Source organism: Empidonax traillii, unplaced genomic scaffold, assembly GCF_003031625.1.
Source record: "Empidonax traillii isolate 1590-97213 ecotype Southwest subspecies unplaced genomic scaffold, ASM303162v1 scaffold373:size1354568, whole genome shotgun sequence".
NCBI lineage: Eukaryota > Metazoa > Chordata > Aves > Passeriformes > Tyrannidae > Empidonax > Empidonax traillii.
The window spans coordinates 110,638-128,191 of NW_020955566.1; the positions used below are offsets into that span (position 1 = coordinate 110,638).

At 35.2% G+C, this 17,554-nt stretch overlaps 1 long non-coding RNA gene across 3 annotated transcripts in view; it reads left to right on the forward strand.

Moving 5' to 3' along the window:
• Nucleotides 1-1,187: 1,187 nt before the first annotated feature.
• The window catches only part of LOC114061948, a 29,327-nt gene continuing 12,960 nt past the window's right edge, over nucleotides 1,188-17,554 (forward strand). For 2 of the 3 annotated variants that reach the window (XR_003572272.1, XR_003572273.1), the window contains exons 1-4: nucleotides 1,188-1,204; nucleotides 1,354-1,438; nucleotides 6,162-6,212; nucleotides 10,788-10,961. This is a non-coding gene — a long non-coding RNA (uncharacterized LOC114061948). Of the gene's footprint in view, nucleotides 1,205-1,353; nucleotides 1,439-6,161; nucleotides 6,213-10,787; nucleotides 11,296-17,554 lie in introns of those variants that run through there. The other variant, XR_003572271.1, reaches the window with a different exon arrangement.

The window sequence follows — 17,554 nt, forward strand, 5'->3', positions numbered from 1 at the left end:
CTGAGTCATCACTGCTAGGGCTGATCATTTGACTAGATCATTAGTAAGTTAACTATCATGTAAACCAAATATTTAGGCCTATTTTCCTACATAATCAATTACACCTATAACATAAACATTCTTAAAACTGTTGTACATTAAAGGAATTGTTATATGTGTCTATTTCTATACCTTTTCTGTGCAATTTGTTAACATACTACAGATACTATGTATTTCTCATCAACATTACATAGGAAATATTAAAGTTTATGTAAACTACAGTGCAGTTGGTATATAAGTTTCTGAAGTAATCTTGAACTGCATTAACATAAACTAAAGAATTTTGTTCTCTCCATTTTTTCTGTACCACCCAAGATATAATTTTCATAATGCTGTGAAAATTCACATTTTTAAAACAAGGCCTTTCAAAGGTACCCAGGCAGAAAAACAGTGATACGTTTGGCAACTCTGAAATTCTTGAATTTGAGTTCTCTTCTACAATCTGGTACAGTATCAAGGAGCAGTATTGATCCAGCTCAGAAATGTATATAAAATTTTCTGTGCAAGCTTACAGATAACTGCATTTTTTTTCTACTGTACTACAAAATGGGGAGATGTCTGATATTCCCATCCCACCAGTCAAAGCCAGGTTTAACACAAGGTCTTGCAAGAAAGAGAAATAGGCTACTTGCATGCCAAGAATTCAGGTTGGAACCAACACTCTCTTAAACACAGTAGATTTTTTCCTTCTTTCCCCTAAGGACCTCCAGGTTATTCAGCAAATGGAGCTAAACCACTCTACCGTTTTTCAGTCAGTGTGAAATACCCCCTAAATGGAAAAGTAGTCTGACTGTGACACACAACTTCAGACACTGATTCATCATCCAGCTCAATGAAATGCTTTACTGAAGAGAACTGAGAAAGTAACTTTCTTTTCATATTCATATCTGTAATTAATTACAGATTCAGTCTCACTACTAAAAAAACCATAATAGACAATAACTACTGATGAGCACTGGGTCAAAGAAAAGCTGAGCACACACTACATTGGTATTATTCCCTTTAGTTGAGCTTCTTCCTTAATAGTAACAAATAAAATCTCCTTTCTTTGCTCATAAAAAGCATATATGTCTGCATCTTCAAACTCTAGTTTCACTCAGAACTACATAGGTAGGTCCCCTTTTTATAAATATGAAGTTGATTATAAGATAATTTATATATCTTTGTGAGTAATTAGTATAGTTTTTATGACCTAGACACCCTCTTATAAAAATCATAACTATAGAATACTTATGAAGAACCAATAGGGGGGTTTTTTTGTCATTATTTTAAATTGCAGCAGGGAGCTATTAATTCTTACACTTTTTAAATCAGTAATCTTTCTTCAGAAAATATGGCTTCCTAATATACAGGATAAGCTGGACTCAGGAAACCTTTTTTCTATCTAAAATGTCAGAAGGTAAGTCCATTTCTTTGAATGCTTTTAAGGCTAGAAATTAGAGCTCTATGTTACTGGAAAGAATCAGTTTCCCAGTTTCTAACTTTGGAGTATCCCAAGATACTGGATGTTAATGTCATGACATTTTAGATATAGAGAAACTCTTTTAAGCTATTTTTAGAGATTTCAAAGGCTCCCGCTGAAACTTTCATACAATTGGACCTACAGTAAACAGGGAATCTAACTTTATATTAACAGCACAAGAGATAATCCATAAACATACTTTAATGCTTTGAAGTGCACCTAACATATGTGGCATGTATAGAAAATATGATATGATTATACATTAAAGGTTTTCCCACCTTAAATGTAGGTCATCCAGAACAAATACAACTGATAGCAAAGACTTACTGAAAAAGTAGCCTAAAGTGAAAAATTTTGGTCCTGCTAAGATTACTGAAGTAGTCAGCCTTTTTATTTCTGTAATTAGTGAAGTCCACAGAGCCAATATTTGTCTTTAAGGTTGCAGCTTTTTTTCATGGCAAAGTGGACACTATGAAATGTCATTTGCCCCCACCCTCTATGAATCTTTCTGGGTCCTTCCTTCAGCACCAGAGGTTACAGACACACACACACCTCCCAAAAAAAAAAAAGATTGAAGAGGAAATGTGGAAGTTTGCATAACATTTTTGTATTGTATTCTATTTTGCATAACTATCTCATGTTGTGTTCTGCTGTTTAGCTATGTATTTATTCAACAGTATATCTTAAACTATAAGGAGAAATATATAGGCTTTTAGAGGGTGGATAGGCAAGACCCTTGAACACTTTCATGTATAATGTTTATATATATATATGTTTACATCTATATATATATATATGTTTATTTTTAAAGGCTACTAGTGTTTGATTTTATTTCATAGATGGTCTTCATCGTCCTCACCTAACTTATTTAATTCCTCTCACCTACTTATAAAATAATGCCAAGCCACAAACATTGAAATTTAGCAAAATAAGAAGAGTCTAATAGTTAATTTGATTCCAACATTTTGTAAGGGAGTTACACTGACATCAGATTATTCTGTATTCATCTCCTTATTCCTATGGAACAATCATTTATTCATTTGTCAGAATAGATAAAAACAAATATATTCCTATGCATTTCCCTTAGGCTAATATTATTTCTATATGAAAAATTCTCAACACAAAATATTTGCTCTTAGCTTGGTTTGCGTGGTTCTTTAAAAAATAAGCAGTGATCAAATATCCCTCTGTTACCCCAGTAAATTCCTGTGCAAAGCTGCGGTGCTTTACAGGTGCAATGATGAGAATTTTCAATAATTTGAAAGAATGTATCAAGGATGCCCTTTTTTCTTCCTTTTCCCCTACAAATATAGTAGAGTCATCAATATGCAAGCCGATCATAAGATATTTGTTAAATTATCAGTGTTATTATTCAGCAGAATGCCTAAAATTTAGGAACCAGACCTCCCAACTAGTTAGCAGTTTAGAGATTGTATTACGAAGCACTGCAAAAGTAGATGTTCATACACAGGCAGTTTTCCCATAAATGAGGTTAATTTGTGTTAGCAAACTGTCAAAGAACCTGTCATATTCTATTGTCTTTCCAAGTACAAAAAAGTTAAACAGATTATGAGACTGAAATAATACCCCAAAGGAATCCCAGACAATGAAGAAAATCAACTGGTTTATGGCTCTTTATTTTGAAATTATACTTACATCTGATTCGAAGGAGTAATATTTTTCCTGATTGTGCATACTGAAGAACACTGTCCTGCATTTTTATTTTCCCAATGCCTTCTTTAAAATTGCTGTAATAATAGCAATGACCTTCTAGAAAGGGCAGTGTCGAATATTTGACTCCATTATAACTTGAATAAGTAATTTTATGTTTCTTGTTCCGTGCATTCTTAATGAAACAAAAGATAAAATTTCACATTTTTGCAAAAAAACAATGACATGGTACAATTAGTAATAAGTGTTAATTAAACACAAATCTTTAGAACTGTAGAAAGAACACCAATGTGTACTGGAAGTGTTCAAGAAAGAATCTATATGTGTTGTAGCTACCACAGAGCTAATACAATTATTGATAGTAGTTTTGTGATTTTAGAAGTTTAAAGTATAGGCTGTACTTTTAAGAAATTTTAGGAGAAGTTAGTAAAGAAAAGATACATTTGGAGTAATTATAAAGAAATAGGAACCAAAAGTAACCTGACACATTAACAAGGGGGAACAGTTAAAGAAAAGCTTAAAGCCCAAAATCACAATTTACTAGGAAATGCCATACTTAGTGTGATAACATGGAATTCTAAATATGAGACAAATTCTGGCCTCACATTGCTTTCAACATGGTTTTCATAATAACTGCTTTCATTTCCTAGGACTTGAGTGTGCACAGAAACACATGGTGAAATACATACCTCTTCTCTTGAAGGTTAACAAAACCATTCAGTAAATATGTTAAATTTCATATCTATGTTACCTTTTGGAAGAGATATATATTATCACAAGTATAAGAAATTGAAGTTTGACCAAATTTTTTCTTCCCCCTTTTTTCAAAAAAAATTATTATCCAGTTAAATGCTTGATGGGAATATAGCACACTGTATAAATAAGTGAATACTTTTCTACTAGAATACTTCAAAATTACTTCTTTGTAAGAAATACCTGAACACAGCAAGTGCATGCTAAAATCATACTGTCTCTGCTTTTGTATCACTTAAAGCAAACAGCTATCCTTACTGTAAAATTAATGAATCCAAGTAATGAGTCTCTCATACATGGGAGGAGAGACATTGGAAAATAACACTGAATTCAGCTGAGTTACCCAAGGGAAGAAATTCTTATAATACCTTTAAACTACATTTTTCTCTGATAGCTACACTACCCACTAGTTTAGTTTAGTTCTAGTTTTCCAAAAAGACATTTGAAAGGTTTAATAGGAGTGTAGTGTCCTTTCAAGACCAAGTCTTCTAATGGATCAAGTGCCAGAAAAATCTTCAAAAATCACTATGTCTACTGGTTAACATTCATTAGAGTGACACAATTTCACATGCCCAGTCCTGATTCTTATAATTTCCTGTGAAGTTCAAGTACCTTGAACTCATATTGATTACAGGCCATTCAGCATTTTTCAAGAATCAAACATATACATGAACATGCAATCAGATGAACTATTTATCTAAACAGTAGCATTAAAGCAGTGCAAACTGTGAATTTAAAATATTGTAGTCATATCTGGAAAACTTCTGCATTTACAATTTTTCTGAATAAAGTGTGTATATACACATGCATACAGGCACATGCAAATAGAAATCTCCATGTAGTTTAGAATTGGATTAGAATCATCCTCAGAATAAGAGATTTTACATAAGTCTTTATATTGGTCTGATTCAGCTTGGGTTACCTAAATGCTGTCCACAAACTCAGACAGACTTATACACTACAAAATATTTTTTCTAAAGTACTTTTATTTTTTTTCATTAATTGCACTAAGCACAAAAGCAACAGTATTTTAAATCCCCATTTTTTGTTTTCCTTCATTTTTGTTTCACAAACTGCTAATTAGAAAAGATATTTCATACAAATGATTAGCTCATATCTGCTTTGACACTTGAAAGGTTACAGCAATAGGAAAAGGAAGAGCTTTAATTAAAGAATGAATTATTGAATACTCCATTTTAATTGATGTAGCCTTCTACTATTATTTTGCGTGTTTATAGATATTTTATGTGATTCTGTAATCAAGATCACACACAAAAACAAGTCTTTAACTACTGAGGCTAAAGAATGAAGGGCTGCTGTATGATCGCATTCAGCCATTTAAGTTCAAGAATCATGTGAAGTGTGGTTTCCATGGCAACAAGTCACTAATTGCTGACAGAAAATAAAGTAAAAATCAACCTTGACAGAATTTGGCAGTGACATGGAAGCTGAAAAACCTTCAAAATAATTATATGACAATTTTCATGTATGATGAATAAATACAAGCAACCCCACCTTCTGAGACCTGATGGAAGCACTCAGAGTTCCAGGGTTATTTTGCATTTGGCAAAGCTGGCTGTGTACAGTAGTCATTGTGCATAACACTTGATAGTCAACACCTACCTTCAATAACAGATAAGAAGAGATGTTTTTGATGAGGTGATGAAGGATTTTTGCATCCTTGGGCTACAGATCAGCAAAGGAAAATGCTGTGGAGGATGCATGAAGTAAAGAATGACACAAATAACAAGATTTTAGCATAAATTCACAGGGTAAGAAGAAAAACAAATTAAAGGAGTGCAGAGAGGGAAGAAAAGAGCCATACTCATACATGCCTCCCATGCTAACTTATTAGTGAGGGTTTCAGACACTCTAGGTTGCAGACAGAAATAGTCTTTTGAGACTAGGGAAAACTACTTGGGAAGCACAATGGTGCCATTCAAAATTTACCGATTTATGAACTGCTGCATATCATTTGTAAAAATTGCTTCAGCTTGAGTTACCTTTCACTAGCTCTGTAAGTCGACTCACTGGGTCACTAGGAGTGAATAAGTACATTTTGATAAATTCAGTTTCCATGACAATGAATTAGCCATGGAAAAGGGGGAGGTGTTGAAAGATCTGTGTTCTGTAGAATACTCTTCAAATGTTTGCCTGTTTTCATTTTTAGCCATTTAGTTCTCATGGCTCTGTTCCAGGACTCTTTAATTCACCAGTAGCTGTTTTTCCTCCACAGATTAGAGAAGTAATTCATCAGTGAATGTTTCACTCAGTGGCCCCATCTAATGTAAGAGAATATAAAAATGATTTTTTCCAATTATGCTTTTTTATTTGTTTAGAAAGAATGCATCAGTCTCTTGTTGTTGTTCCACTCTAACCTGACTACAGAATACTTAATCTTTCTTATTTATTGCCCACTATTGTACTTAGGAGTACAACTGTAACTTGCAATTCATTGGGAGTTCATTTTAAATACCCTTGAGCCTCCAAAACAAAACAAAACAATGATTTGGAGTTTGCTTCAAAAGGAACAAGCCGATTAAAGTATGTCATATTCTCAGCCTACATCAATGGGAAAGGCTGAGAAAAAGACCTCCAAAAACAACTGGCATTTATTTCTGATAGAACTGCCTAATGTTATTTTTCATTTGTCTACCTTTTGAAAGGTTAAGCCAGTGGGATATTTGTTAGTGTCAGAACTGAAGTCTGCTCAGATTTGGGAATGTCTTTCTGCCATTTTCAGTAGGTCTGGTGTGAGAGCCCTATGCTAATAAGATTAAGAGTGAAGTTGTTTAACCATTCATAAGAGATACTTATATTTCAGAATAAAAAGTAGCAGATGATCAGGAAAGCTGTTTCCACTGGCTATTTGGATAGATCATTTTCCATCCAAAGGCAATTGAGACAAATTTGACTCCTTCAGAAAGTAAACTTGTTCTTAGTACCTCCAGAAATATGCTCCCTATTGCCATAAATAAAAATGGAAAGGACTGAACACCTTGTTTCCACTGTCTGTCTGCTGAACAGCATCATTTCATGTGCTGCACAAGAAATGGAAGGGGGTTTCAACAAGTTATTAATGTCTGTGACAGCCAAGCATCAGCTAAAGTGTCTGAATGATTTGCAAAAGAAAGGAAATGTTACTAACAGGAAAAAAAAAAAAAAAAAAGAAGATGGAATAAAGGGAAGACAAGTAGAGAGAAGGAGAGTAGAGAGGTCCACAGGAAGAGGAAAGGGAGACTGAAATTTAGAGGGGCAGTGGAGGAGGGGAGAGGGAAGGGGCTAAAGAAGGGAGGTGAGCATGGGAAGAGACAAGAGAATGCAGGGGAGGAGAAGAAGAGGAAGGAGATGGTGAAAGAGAAGAGACGGGAGAGAGAGACAGAAAAGCAAAGGAGATATCACTTTTGTAGGTACCTCTGCAAATCTCTTTTATGTGTATGTCAGTAAGAAACTAATTTCTATTCTCTAATGTATACATATATTTCAATAGCTGTTTTGGTTTATCTTTCCGTGAGTAATTCACACCTAAAGGAATATTCACAAATAACTGCATATTTTCCTTCTCAGCCGTTCACTCACGATCTCAAAGAGGAAGAGGAAAGGTACTACTGGGTCACAAAGATGATCTGAAGGATGGGGCACCTCTCCTATGAAAACAGGCTAAGTGAGCTGGAGTTGTTCAGTCTAGGAAAGAGCAGGCTTCAGAGACCTTACTACAGCTTTCCAACCACCTTAAGAGGGCTTATAAAAAGTAGGGAGAAGGATTTTTTATATAGTCAGATAGTGACAGGATAAGGGTAAATGGTTTTTAACTGAAAGAGAGCAGTTTTAAAATAGATGTTAGGAAGAAATTCTTTACTCAGAGTGTGGTGATGCACTAGAACAGGTTGCTCAGAGAACTTGTGGATACCCCATCCCTGAAAGTGTTCAGGGCCAGGTTGGATGGGACCCTGAGCAGCCTGGTCTAGTGAGCAGCATTGCTGCCCATTGCAGGGGGTTTGGAACTAAATGATCTTTACGGCTCTTTCCAACCCAAGTCTTTCTATGATTCTGATTTAAAACTGTATTGCATGTGAGGCATCCATTCCATCCTAAAAAACTTCTAATTGAAAAGGTATGACAATTTTTCAAAATGCAAATACCATTTATACTAGACTTACGAAAATATTGCAGGGTTGGAATCAAAGTCATTATTTTAGCCAGTGAGACTTAAGTATTCTGAAACAGCTCCTCACAGAATAAAAAGTAAAAACAAGATGAATCCAGGTTGATTGATACTCAGTAAATCAGTGGCCTTGAGTCTCTCAGTCTTTATTTAAAATAGCAGAGGCAGTTGCCATCAGGCACTGGAGTGTATGTGGACAAGAATAAACTTAATGACTTCTTTGGCGTATCTGCCATGTAGAACTGTTTCAACATTCTTAATTCAGATGTGAATCAGGGGTGTTAATAGCTCCACACTTCCACTCCTGGAGCCAAGGAATGCGTGCAGGTAGCATGCGTTCAGGTCCCATTAATATAAATGGTGAGAAATTGCTCAGCCTGCTGTTTTCAGTCAAGCATGGTACAAAGCCCACTGTGAGAGACAGATGTCTGGGGCTTCTTCACTCCATCCATGACCTTCAGTTAGCACCAGACAGTGTGGCGCATCTCGTCTTGTTAACGTTTTAACAGGTGAGAGATGGATAAACAACAGTTCTCTCAGACCTGTAGATTGCTAATAAGTGTCACAAAATACACACCAGAGCTCAGGTGCAGATCATTAAAAGGGAAGCAAGAATGGGAGGAATAATGACATGTCAATCTACCTCAAGCCAAGTTTGACACTCCCATGATACTAGTTAGCACCATGCACAGGGAGTTTCGCCTTCTGTTCTTTCGAACTTGAACCAGGAGCACAGCACTGGAACTTATTTCCAGATGCTTTTGGTTAAACTTTGAGCCCCTGCTCAGATTAAAGAAGAAAAGAAGAACACTCAAAATTTCATTTTTTTTCTAATAAAGACTTAAGTGATCTAGTCAAGCACTGTGAACTTTAACTAATAGTTTCATGCTACAGTAATGGCACCTATTATTTGAATTCATTTCCCATACTGACAGCACAACTCAGGCGTACTCCAGACTATGACATTTTAAGTGACTGGTGATTTTCAGCTGTGCTTTCTACAATATACTCATATAAACTACAGAGTGGAATATACGCACATCTCTGTGGCTATGTGTCTGTGTAGACTACAGCTCATGCTACTTTTAGTTTTTCTGGTATATGGAGAAATATATGCTTTAAAAAGTGCACTATCCTTGGAATATATGTGTTTTCCCGTGCTAAAATTTGATCAAAAAGAGGAAATACTTGAGATATAAGACAAAAATTCCAAAGTTTTCAATGCTTCAGTCAAGCTGCTGCTATTCAGCTCTTTATCCTTATCCACTGCATTTTATAATCTAAGGATATGAGGAATTAAAAATAAATAAGAATAGTAAATCCAGTACGAAAATTAATCAGACATATTTTTTTAAAGGATCATTCAGGTCTCATATCTACCACACACTTTGTCATTTGATTTGTATGTGGTAATTCTTACACATAAAAAAACAGGTCACCGACTTCCCCCCTCCATTGCACTTCAAGCAGAGGTATAACCACAATTTGGAAAGTTATACCTCTGAATGGGAAGAGATTTTTTCTTACCACTGCTTATGCAGTGTTACTTGAGGTGCATAAAATTGGAAGCTGATTACACACAATTCATAGAAAAATGTGACAGGAAATACCTTATGCTTCTTCTCTTCTTTCAGCTCACAAACGCATAGTTGGAAATTTTGTTTCAAACTAGGGCAAAGTTAGGAAAAGAAGTCTGAAATTTGTCTGTGTTCCCCATATGGCTTGGAAATCCAGTCCTGTATGAGGCAAAACTTGTCTTCAGCATGTGTTATTCTGATGCTTCATTATGCCTTGGCAAGACCCCTTAACAATGATGTTTGCTTTGAGTTAATTTCACTTAAGGGATAAACCTGCAACTGAAAAGTTGACAGCTTGTTTCTCCTGAATTTAAGATATGGAATCATGTTAACACTCAAGTATTACCACTGACTTGAAGCTGACCTAGAAACAAAACCGTAGACATAATTTACAACCATGGAATAGAGACCAAAGTAGCTCTTTGAAATGACCAATCTATATATTTAGTAATCAATCTCTTTTCTTTTTAATGAGTTTTATAAAGAATATAATCCATAAATTTTTTAAAAATAGAATTTTCTTTTTAAAAACCACTTTTTCAGGCAGTGTGATATTAATAATATCTCCATGCATCAAAAGGTGAATTAGCATTATTCATCTGTGCTATTTCCAATCATGTTATGAAAATAAATTAGACAATGTGAATATGTTTTCCCCTTTTCTGTCAGGTCTGTTATGAACTCCTATATATACTCTTAACACAATTGTGGGTAAGGTTTTTATTTTAATTTGATGTGGAGGTGTTTGTTTGTTTGTTTTTATTTTTGTTGTTGTTGACGTTTTGGGAGTTAGGGGAAGTTCCTGAGAAATACAAATTAAACCTTTCCTAGATCTACCTTTGCAGAAATCTTGTCAGTGTTCAAAATCTAACTTCAATAAATAATATTAGGTTCTCTATAGTGCTGAAGTCAATAGCTTTCTTGTAACAGTGTTATAGTTTAAGCACTGCTTCAGGCCTATACTAGTCTGGAACATGGGATCAAAGAGATAAAAGCACAGTGACAGGATCTCTTTCACTTTATATTCCGCCATTCTAAGGATCTTTACATGAGTTCAATTCTGAGTGACATTTTGCCATTGATTTTTTTTAATATATCTTTAGCATCAATGTTTTTTCAGGAACCTCCTCTAAGGAAGGTGACATCAGAACGAGCTAAGACCATGTGTGCCTAATGCATGAAAGACTGTGGGACATTTACCCACCACCTCTACTAAAGATCTGTAAGCAGTGTACTCAAAGAAAGATCTCTATATTCAATTGACTGAATATTTCTGCGTCATCAAGCATTATAGGTAAAAGTTTTTTCATTCAAGAATAACAAAACAATACCTATCAAAGTACAGTTCCTCAACCAGGTGAATTCAGTGGTAAAGCTAACATATCAAAACAAACATTGATCTAACCAGTTCAGACTTTGTTCAATCTACTGTAAGATATTACAAGCCATATTTTGAAGTGAGTGGGTGACTCTCATTGTAACTTTTTATCCAGAGCTGCATGATGTACATATTTTTTCCCCAGAGCTCAGCATATTCACTGCTGAACACTTCAGAAATCTGGCTATTTTTTTGGTGAGATGAATAAAAGATGAACTCTCTTTAAAAAGCTCTTCTTACATACCATAATTTTAAAAAAGTATTACAACTTGTGCTTTTCATTGCTTCCAATCTTGTGTAGATGGCTAGGAAACTGAAAACCAGTACAGAACTCAACCTAAACAATTGACAAGTCTAAAATGTAAGTTATTATGAAAAACGCGGATGTTCAACTACTTACTTTTTGCTGTGCTTTGGAAAGGAACTGAGAGTTAAAAAAAAGAAAAGTCACACAATATAGAGAATGACTGGAAAGCAGAAATTGATCTGGGGGTGCTGGTCAACAGCTGGCTGAACATGAGCCAGCAGTGAAGCCAGATGGTCAAGAAAGTCAATGGCATCCTGGACTGTGTGACAAATAGTGTGGTCAGCAGTACTGTGGAAGTGTTCCATTGTATTCAGCACTGGTGAACCTGCACCTTGAATACTGTGTTCAGTTTTGGGCACTTCAATTGAGGAAGGACATTGCGGAGCTGGAGCAAGTCCAGAGAAGGGCAAAGGAACTGATGAAGGGTCTAGAGAGTAAGTCCTGTGATGAGCAGCTGAAGGAGTTAGGGCTATTTAACCTGAAGAAAAGGAGCCTGAGGAGAAACCTCATCACTCTCTACAACTACTTGAAAGGAGGTTGTAGCCAGGTGGGGGTCTATCTCTTCTCCCAGGCAGCTAGCAACAGGAAAAGAGGATGTAATCTTAAACTGTGACAGGAGTGGTTTATCTTGGACATTAGAAATAATTTCTTCACAGAAAAGGTGATTAGATACTGGGATAGGCTGTCCAGGGAGGTGATGGAGTCACTGTCCCTGGAGGTGTTTAAGGAAAGTCTGAACGTGACACTTAGTGCCATAGTCTTAGTTGACAAAGGTGATGTTCGGTCATAGGTTGGGCTCAATGATCTCAGAGGTCTTTTCTAACCTTATTGAGACTGTGATTCTGTAATATTAAGTCTTCTGATGCCAGGTTGCATATTTGCAAACACATTCAACTTTTATTTATGTAAGCACAAATCCATCCTACCTATCTATCTACTCAAAACTGAGCAGATGATTTCTAGGAAGGAATCTAGACTTCAGGAGAACTAAATATTCTGTTGGGGGTCTTTACATCACAATGGAAAGATTATGAAAAAAAGGGACCACCAAATCAGAAATTGGCAGTGTAAATGTACTGGTTAATGCCTAAAATCAAGAACAAAATAAATGGAGACCAGTCTGGTTTCCTTAACACTTCATTATTCACACAAACACAAATCTTTACAGGAGAAGCTAAGTCTGGCAACTGACTTAGTTTATAGCTGACTCTTCCATAGTTCAAATGAAATCCACAGACACTGAACAACAACCATTCACGAAATTCTCTCCCATGGCATAAATTTCATCCACCCACAATATCTAAATTTAAAAAATAGAAGTAACTTAAAATTACATGCTTTCACACAAGGTTTTTCTTGAATAACTTTAGATTGAAAATACATTATTAAAAAAATTCCGAAATTTCTTTTCCTCATTAAATATGCAATTAGTCCACACAATCAGATGTTGCTTTACAAGCTATAACCAGCAGCCCCATGACTGTAAAAAGGGGATAAAGCCAACAGTCTCTAGGAGGACTGAAGTCAGTTAAGTATTAGAAACAAGTACTTTATGTTGTCGAAGACAACCATGGAACTTTTTCATCCTGAAACATAAAATACCCCACCTACCTGATGCAATAATTGAAGAGATACCCTCTCTTTATATACATAAAATCATGATTCATCAAAAAATAACAGGTAAGAACAATGTAAGAAATATAGCTGGGAAATATCATTAGTGGTGTGAACACTGTATTTGGCCCAGTCTGAACTGGGAAAAGATCTATTACACTCATTAAAGATGGCTGCCAATAATTTTTCAACAAGTTGATGAAAGAATTATAGTTACTAAAATTAGTTGACAGGTAAGTCTGGATGTCCTAAGCCCAAGTAATAATGCACTGGAAAACAATTATGTAAAGACAGATACAAAAATTTGTTCAATTCACTTTCTTATATTTATTGTTATAGCTGAGCCAATGCCTTGTGCCTCAACTGCTATGCATACTATATATTTCTATTACAAGTTTGTCTGTACAGAGTTCTCATTCAGCTCTGAAAATGTAGTTTTCTTGCCACTTTTTCTTTTTTTTTTTTTAAATTTGAGAATAAATGTATTTGTGATGAGTTCAAGGAAAGTTCTATTTCTTGCATGTCTCGACAGAAAAATACAAGCCTTCTTTACCTCATGAGCCATTTTTTTATTAATTTGAGTTTGTGCTTGTACCATTTGTACTACCATTTGTATGGTGGTGATATCTCACAATTTTCTATATTAGTAGGCAGGTCCCTTTGGCACCACAATCCACTATTTTCTTTCAGAAGACAAGTAGTAGTATGAAGCAATATAATCTTTTTTTTTTTTCAATAAACAAAAAATTGGCAATGTGACCAAAGTGCTATATATGAAACCTACTGTGTGAGCAGACAGCAGAAGCGGCTTTTGTAGATCCCATAAAATTCTTTCGGATGCCTTATTTACAATAACATTATAAGCAACAATGTTGCAGATGTGGTGGTTTCAGCATGTAAGAGACAGAAGGATAGGGATTCATGTCATTGTTGCATACAGAATGTAAGCATTTAACTCTTTAGCCTTCCTTCTTCACAGTTAAAGGTGAAAAAGGCCTCCAGAAGTAATTCCTCCCACCTGCCCTAAATGTCTCCTTTCAGATGAGGTAAATTCACCTTTGGAGTTGTTTGCTTTTACAAATGCAATTTACAGAGGGTAATGCAGACATTGAAACTTAACCATAAAATCCGTATCGGAAAAGAAAGGGTTCTTAATCAGTGCTAACTGGGAGAAGCCATATATCTTCCAGTAAAGTTAGAAAAAGCAGATGTCTAACCCTGCAAATGGCCTTTGTGCCTGGAAGTGTACCTACATGTTTTTCTGCTCCATAAACTGGCCTGAAAAGAGGTCTTTCCTTATAGATGTGCTTTTACAGATCTTTATGTTATTCAGCTTCAGAACACTTTCAGTTTCCACTGGATCTCTGGGTTCCTCTCTGTGTTGGCCAGAGGTCATGGTTAGGGCATTGAACCCTGTACACTATGCAGGTTATGGTTAGTGTCAGAATTTTCATACTCAGCTTAAAGCCTTCTTTCTTTGCAGCACTTTGATTCCTTTCAGATAGGTTGTGTTGCAGTGAAGAGTATTTTTATGATTTTATATCTTATATTTGCATGTCTTTCCTGCTCAAGGAGATAATTCCAGTACAGCTTAGACATATTTTACTGAAGGATCCAAGAGCATTTATACTGGATCAGTTCAGATTTAATATTCTTCAGTGACTTTTTTCTTTTTCTGACTCAACAGAACCAACAGATTCATCAGATGTTTACTTTAAATGCAAATGGGGGGGACAGGAGGAGGGAATTGAAAACAATTTTCCAGTCCCTTGGGGATGTGTAGTTATTACTGCTCTGCAGCAGCCCCTGCTGGAAAAGGACATGTGTCAATCCCACACTCTGCCAGCCAAACCTGCAGCTTCATTGCTGGTTAGTTGTGTTCCAGCACAGTCAGCAATGACATCCAGGTACACCGAAACCTGGAAACAATTGTCTTGCCATCTGCATTGGGGTGGCAACTACTCACTCTTATCACAACAAGACCTGAATGCCAGAATAATAAATAATGCTTATGATGCTTGTCTGACATATTCATAGCCTCAAACAATAAGGAAACTGAAAAATATTAGTGTAAGAGAAGCAAAGCCATACAGTGTAAGATAAAGCACTCGAGAAAAGCTTTACTTAAAGTACATGTCATGACTTAGCATCCAAGGAACATTTTTCACCGAGTGAAAGCATGATAAATTATGCTAGTACTGTTTTCTCTTCCATGTGGTTGCTGACAGATGTTTGGAAAAGAAAATCTTCCTTTCTGCTTGACCTTAAAAGCTGTATATTGTATATTTATAATGCTAAACAGTAAAACAGTGCAACAAAAAAGGGAGTTCTTTTGTGATAGAAACAAAACACTTTTGCTTTGTTGCTCAGATTACATAGAGAAATATTAAAAGTTGTTTGTCCTAATAATATTAATAGCAATAACAACAAAAATTACAATAATAATAATAACACCACTTGAAATGCATAACTAGAGTGGGAAAAAAAGCCATTGATTCCAATTTGTTTTGCCATACATCTGCAATGGAAAGAGGATTCTGCAGGCAGGTTGTGGTAAAAACATATCTATTTTCTTGTATTTATCACCACATTTAATCCATTCTTCCCAAACAGCTCTGTAAAATGTGTACATTTCTAATAGGGGTAATATTCTCTCAGGGTTAGGCTGAGTGAAAAACAGTAGTATTAATTTACATGAAAGTGATTCATGTAATGGAGAAAGCTGAAGGTGGTGGGTGTGGGGAAGAGAAGGGATGGGACAAAGGAATACATGAAACATAACACAGAAAACAAACCGATTTATTTTTGCATTAGGAAAACTTGCTTAAAGAGGTAGAGTGATTAAGTTTTAAACAATGGCAGACACAAAAATACAAGTAGCCTCAACAGGAAGAGCACTCTGTAATAAAAGACAAGTGTCTCTGGGTTATATCCATAAGGAGTTTCATGTCTAGGACTGGTTGGAGCAAACACTATTTTTCTGTACCTTCTCAAGTTCAAGTGAACAACCAGATTTTTCTACATTTTAGGAGTAAATCAGAGAGATGTCATTTTTTTCATATTTCTCTGATACGTAGTACACAGGCAACACAGGCTTGTACAATAACTATACTGAGTAACACAAAAGTAAAAAAAAGGAGTAAGCCCAGGAAAAGTAGGACTACAGAACATGTGGATTTTGCTAAATTCAAATAATTCCCAGTGAAAAATATTGTCCTTTTTCCTTTTTTTTTTTTTTTTAAATCTAAATTTCAAAGAACAAATTGCTTCATTACATTACCAATATTCACATCCTTATTTGAAGGGAATTATTTCTTGAATTTAAACAGTCTGGAAAGTAATTCAGACCAAAGGCTCCTTAAATAATCTAATTCCATTACAACCAAACAGGGCAGAATAATTGCATCAAAGTATTTTTACTCCATTTATCTTGTAGCAAATATTTGATATGGAGTTAAGTAAGTATCACACTGAGAAGTTATACTGTTAACAGGGTGTCTGTTCCTGAATGTAAGTACTCACTAGAAAATTTTGGGAAATTAGCCCTAAATGTTAGGTAAGAAATGAGAGGGAGAAACTTAAATGGAGGAGGAATGAGTGGGAAAATAGCTCTGAAGTTGAACACGGAGTCTGTAAATATGACAGGTAAAGTTTACATCTGATGTCATAAAATGTTGCGGTTATTAAGGAATTTTCTGTGATTATCTTCCCACAGTAAAAAATCCAGTGAGAAATTAAAGTTTACATTTTTTTTTCCTTCCTTGTAACAGCAATATTCAATAGATAAGGATAGGTAACTAGCCTATATAAACAAAATCTGTCAACTTTAAAAGTCACCTTGGGTGTTTGATATATATCCATATTTTTAATTAAAGGACATATATTTTGTTATGATACTTTGAATAAAAATCAAAATACCAGGATAAAAAGAAAATTTGCTTAAAAATGTAATGGGAACTTAGCATTGAAAGCCACATCTGGGTGAAATAGGGAACTTCGCTTCATGCAATCCTCTTTTAAAAAGAAGTGGGCTGCAAATGAGGCAGTGTAAATCCTTCCTCCCTGTGCCTGCCCTCCAGCTGCCAGTGGCTTACCGCACTGCTACCCAAGAAATATCACTGCCACAGAGCAGTGCTGGAAAAGTCACTAATGTATTACCACAGCCAGCCAGCAGATCTCTCTAGAATTTTTTCATTGTTAATGACTTAGTAATATTTGGAAATGTTGATATGGCTTTCCACAAAAAAAAAAAAAAAAAAAAAAAAAAAAAAAAAAAAAAAAAAAAAAAAAAAAAAAAAAAAAAAAAAAAAAAAAAAAAAAAAAAAAAAAAAAAAAAAAAAAAAAAGTTTCATTATGCCAATGCATATCTGTACCTTTGACAGCCTTCTTGGCAACTGTTATAAGGGCTATGTCTTTGAAAAAAATATTGTAAGGGGGCAGCTTATTAAATTTTGTAAATCATAAGGCCGTCTGCAAATGCAGAGCACTGCAGCTGATTTAGCTGTTGGCCTAGAAACTCTGCTGTTAGGACCATTAAACAGGTCCAGAGTTTAAGTTACACAGTAAATTATAAACAGAAGAAACAGGC